Raw genomic sequence first — 6,000 nt, forward strand, 5'->3', positions numbered from 1 at the left:
GGCAGGCATCTGTAATCCCAGCTACTCTGGAGGCTGAGGCAGGAGAATTGCTTGGACCCGGGAGTCAGAGTTTGCAGTGAGCTGAGATCGTGCCATTGTACTCCAGCCTGGGCGACAAGAACCAGACTCCATCTCAAGAAAAAAAAAAATTACTATGTAGTGTCTATGTTCTGATTGGACACCAACTGATACACCTTATTATCTTAAATGTATACTTCCTCTCCACTTTAGCTAACTTCTTGGAAGGTTACACCTTGTACTTTTTTATCACACAAATTTCTCTGTCTCCTAAGTCATGAATCCCAACATTACTTTTTTTTTTTTTTTTTCTTCGAGACAGAGTCTCTCTCTGTCGCCCAGGCTGGAGTGCAGTGGCGCCATCTTGGCTCACTGCAACCTCCACCTCCCAGGTTCAAGCGATTCTCCTGCCCCAGCCTCCTGAGCAGCTGGGACCACAGGCACGCACCACCAGGCCTGGCCAATTTTTTTTTGCATTTTTAGTAGAGACGGGGTCTTACCATGTTGTTCAAGCTGGTCTCGAACTCCTGACTTCGTGATCCACCCGACTCAGCCTCCCAAAGTGCTGGGACCACAGGCATGAACCACTGTCCCCGACCCAACATTACATTTTCTAAACAACCTACCATTTTTCCAGCTTGCTTGTTACTCCCACTACAATTCCTTAACCTCACAGGTATCTCCAAATCATTTTTTTTCTAAAATGATTATACAAATTTACATTCCCACAAGCAGGGTATGATTTCCTATTGCTCCATGTCATAGGTAAGACTTGATATTTCAGACTTAAAATTTTGTTATTTCGTGGGTATGAAATTTATATTTCTATGATTGCTAATGAGGTTGAGCATTTAATATGCTTATTGGCCTTATATGTTTCCTCTTCTGTGAGATACTCCTTCCTACTGCCCATTTTTCTATTGGGTTGTTTGTCTTTTTGTTATTGGTTTGTGAAAGTTTGTTATACATTATGGATACGAAATTTATGTCATTTATATGTGTTTGCAAATATCTTCTTTTATCTTTGTTTTTCATTTTATGGTGTATTTTAAAGAACAGAGCATCTTGATTTTTAAAAATAAAATACTTTATCTCACTGTTGTGTAAAATAAATGTAGAATTTGGGTTTCCAAGCCTAAAATGCAGCTTCGTAATCATCAGAGACCCAGGATTCTACTCTCCTGCCATACTTAGCTTGTCACCTCATAGTTCAGAATGACTATTTATGTGAACTTGGCTTAGGCAATGGTTTCTTAGATATAACACCAACACAACAAGCAACAGAAGGAAAAAAATTGATAAATTGGTCTTCACTAAAATTAAAATTTTTGTGCTTCAAAGGTGTATTAATCCATTCTCATGCTGTTAATAAAGACATATCCAACACTGAGTAACTTATAAAGGAAAGGTTTAATTGCCTCACAGTTCAGCATGGTTGTGGAGGCCTCAGGAAACTGACAATCATGGCAGAAGGGGAAGCGAACATGTCCTTCTTCATATGGTGGCAGCAAGGAGAAGTGCCAAACAAGAGGGTGAAAAGCCCCTTATAAAACCATCAGATCTCGTGAGAGCTCACTCACTATCACGAGAACAGCAGCACGGGAGCAACCGCCCCCATGATTCAGTTACCTCCCACCAGGTCCCTCCCATGATATGTGGGGATTATGAGAACTACAATTCAAGATGAGATTTGGGTGGGGACACAGCCAAACCATATCAAAAAGACACCATCAAGAAAGTGAAAAGACAACCCACGGAATGGGAGGAAAATATTTGCAAATCATATATCTGATAAGGAAATTGTGTCTAGAATACATAACAAACTCTTATAACTAAATAATAAAAAGACAAATAAGTATAATAGATAAAAATTGAGTAGACAATTCTTGTTTTTTTTTTTTTTTTCTGAGACAGAGTCTCACTCTGTCGCCCAGGCTGGAGTGCAGTGGCGCTATCTCTGCTCACTGCAAACTCCACCTCCATTCTCCTGCCTCAGCCTCCCGAGTAGCTGGGACTACAGGCACCCACCACCACGCCTGGCTAATTTTTTTTCTTTGTATTTTTAGTAGAGATGGGGTTTCACCATGTTAGCCAGAATAGTCTTGATCTCCTGACCTTGTGATCCACCCGCCTCGGCCTGAGTAGACATTTCTACAAAGAAGATGTACAAATGGCCAATAAGCATGTGAAAAGATGCTCAACATCATTAGCAATCAGAGAAATGCAAATCAAAACCACAATGGGATTCCATTTCATACCCATTAGGATGGCAATAATAAAAAAAGACAGACAACAACTAGTGTTAATGTGGAGAAACTGAAATCCTCATACAATGCTAGTGAGAATGTAAAGTGATGGGGCTGCTGTGGAAAACAGTTTTGCAGTTCCTCAAAATGTTAAACATAGTTACCATATGGCCCAGTTATTCCACTCCAAGGGAAATGAAAACATATATCCGAGCAAAAACTTATATACAAGTACTCACAGCAGCATTATTCATAATAGCAAAAACTGAAAAAAACTCAAATGTCCATCACCTGATAAGCTGATAAATAAAATGTTATAATGGAATACTAGTCATAAAAAATTAATGATGTACTGATACATGCTACATCTTGAATGAACCTCGAAAACATTAAGCTACATGAAGGAAGCCAGACACAAAAGACAATATATTGTATGATTCCACTTATACGAAATATTCCGAATAGGCAAACCCCTGAAGACATAAAGTAGAACAGCAGTTGCTTAGGGCTGGGGTGAGTATTGAGAGGAAATAATAAGTTATCACTCATGGGTATGAGGGTTTTAAGGGGGAAGGGCAGCAATAACAAGAATGTTCTAAAATTGATTTGGTGGTGGTTGGACAATTCTATGAATATACGTAAAGCCATTGAGTTGTACACTTTAAATAATGTACAATAGTTTTTCAATAGTTAAATGGTTAAACAAACTGTGGTACATGCATATCATGGCATACTACTCAGGACTAAAAAGGAATAAACTATTGATACATGCAACAACTCAGATGGATCACAAGGGAATTATGCTGAGTAAAAAAAGCCAGTCTCAAAAAGTTATATGCTGTATGACTTCATTTATATAATATTCTTGAAATGAAAGATGCCCAGGGGTCTCACAATGCCAGAGGTACAATGTGTGTGTAAAAATATTGCCTCTGACAAACAGTACAAAGACATAGAGGATTATATAGTCTGCTTTCCCAAGGAGAAGTGAATATTCTTCTTCTGGAGGGGCAGCTTGGGTTCTGGAGGTATTTTGCTGACAATCTGGCCTCTGGTGGTACATCAGGAGTCATTTTCAGCTTTTTCTACTCCTTAGGTTTTGCCAGAACCCATTGGGCAACGAATATTGGGAAACCTGTCAAGGGAAAAAAATTCAAAGGCATAGAAGACTGTGTGTAAAATCACTAAATTGGATGGCCAGCGTGTTCTCTTCCCTACTCCGTACTGCGATGGGGTAGGTGATGATGCAGTCTGGTCACAAAGAACTGACATCATATATAATAGAAACTTCATATATTGTGGGGTGAAGATTTTAAAGATGAATGTGGAAAAGCCTTTAACAAAGATGCATAGTCCAATGTTCTCAGGGGCATTGGTGGAATGCTCATTCTGTATGACAAACTGAAGAAACCATCTAAGCGCAATCTAACTAGAAATGAGAACCAAGAGAATCATGAGAATATGTACCATACTTATTATTTTCAACCACTGAGAAATTTCCATTGTCTTTTTACCCAGGCCAGATCATGTCTGTAGACATGTCTGTAGAAAGATATAGAGAAGGAGACCCGCTGTGATCACATTTGATAATTGGAACTGATTATTCTGTATATTGATCATGGTTGGAGGCAGCAACCATCATTATAGGTCTACAGAGGACAGATCTCAAGCTAAGCAGATCTAGAAACCACTTAGTTTAAATGTTTCTTATAGTACCGTCAAGTTTTGTTTCAGTATTTTTTTAAAGCAGTCCCATTTGTACTAAACCACTACATACTATTTTTGCACAGTTGAATATTTGCAATATTGCTCTATGTTGGGCATTCTGCCATAAAATAATAAATACGCAAAATACTCTTTTTAAAAAAATCAAATATCAATGGAGCATTGATTTAAATTATAATGCACCTATCAAATCAAATACTTAAGCAGCTTCTAGAAAGAATGATATAAATCATGTACTGACGTGGAAAGATATCCAAAATATACTAAGTTTAAAAAGCAAATTGCAAAATAGCACATATGGTCTGATCCCCTTTGTAAAAATAGATGCTTAATTGTACTTATTTTAAAAAACACCATGGTCGGGCACAGCAGCTCACGCCTGTAATCCCAGCTACTGGGGAGGCTGAGGCAGGAGAATCTCTTGAACCCGGGAGGCGGAGGTTGCAGTGAGTCAAAACCAGTCTGGGCGACAGAGTGAGATCCTGTCTCAAAAAAAAAAAAAAAGGACTAGACACGCAGCTCTTTTTACTGAATATTCATTAAATGTTTCCTCAACTTCAGATGCAGAAGGTTAAATTGATCATACTACTCAGTTTATCATACATATAAAAACTCTCCTCCTATTTTTTTCCTTCATTCACAAACACTATTCCCCTCACAGATGCCATTCTAATATGCATAATAAATGTCATTAAATATCCATGTTCTCTCACACTGTATGTAATGCGCTTTTCTGTGCAGAAAAGAGGTTCAGGTTGTCCATTGCACAAGAGCCTTACAAAGCAGTGCTATTCACAATCACAGATATCTTAATATTTTTACAATTCAAAGACTCCAAGTTTAAGAACTCAGGGATTTCAGACTGGTGATTTCAATAGGACCCTACACGACCAATTCAACATCCTGTTTTCTCAGTTCTTTGAGGAAAAGCGAGTTTGGTGAGTATCAGGAGCTCAGTTTTTGGCATGTCATCACAATTGAAAAGGCTATTTGTCATCCAAGTACAGGTTCTCCTTAAAGCATTGAAAGAAGTTAGAAATTATTTGACAAAAACTGAACAGTACTATTTAAGAAAAAATTGTTAATAATGCTAAACAAATTGTACGGTCTCTTAAAATTGACACCAACTTCTCCAATATAGAAACACTAGAAAAAGGCAAAATACAATTCATTTCAACTGTATATCTGAGCCCATATATGATCTATATAACCCCATAGAGCCAATCCATGATCAATTTCAAATTCAACTTTTTAAAATATTATATAAATTCCTTATAAATTCTGGATATTAGACTTCTGACAGTTGCATAGTTTGCAAATATGTTCTCCCATTCTGTAGGTTGTCTGTGTACCCTGTTGATAGTTTCTTTTGCTGTGCAGAGGTTCTTTAGTTTAATTAGATCTCACTTATGAATTTTTGTTTTTGTTGCAATTACTTTTGAAGTCTTCACCATGAAATTTTTCCCAGGGCCTATGTTGAGAATGGTATTCTGTTGGGTACTATGTTCATTACCTGGGGTAATAATCTGTATACCAAACACCTGTGACATGCAATTTACCCATGTAACAAACCTACCCATGCACTCCCTGAACCTATTATCAAAATAAAAGTTGGAAAAAGAAAAAAATCGTTCCTATCATGTCGGGGTCAATGGGCATTTTGGCCAGTCGCGGTGTCTCACGCCTGTAGTCCCAGCACTTTGGGAGGCCAAGGCAGGCAGATCACCTGAGGTCAGGAGTTCGAGACCAGATTGGCCAACATGGTGAAACCCCGTCTCTACTAGAAATACAAAACTTACCTGGGCATGGTGGCCCACGCCTGTAATCCCAGCTACTCAGGAGGCTGAGGCAGGAGAATCGCTTGAACCCGGGAGGCAGAGGTTGCAGTGAGCCAAGATCACACGCCACTGCACACCAGCCTGGGCCACAGAGCAAGGCTCTGTCTCAAAAGAAAAAAAAAATCATTGTATAAAATATCATATTTAGCTCTTTTCTGGCTGAAACCATAGAG

The sequence above is a fragment of the Nomascus leucogenys genome, chromosome X (genome assembly GCF_006542625.1).
Source record: "Nomascus leucogenys isolate Asia chromosome X, Asia_NLE_v1, whole genome shotgun sequence".
Taxonomy (NCBI): domain Eukaryota; kingdom Metazoa; phylum Chordata; class Mammalia; order Primates; family Hylobatidae; genus Nomascus; species Nomascus leucogenys.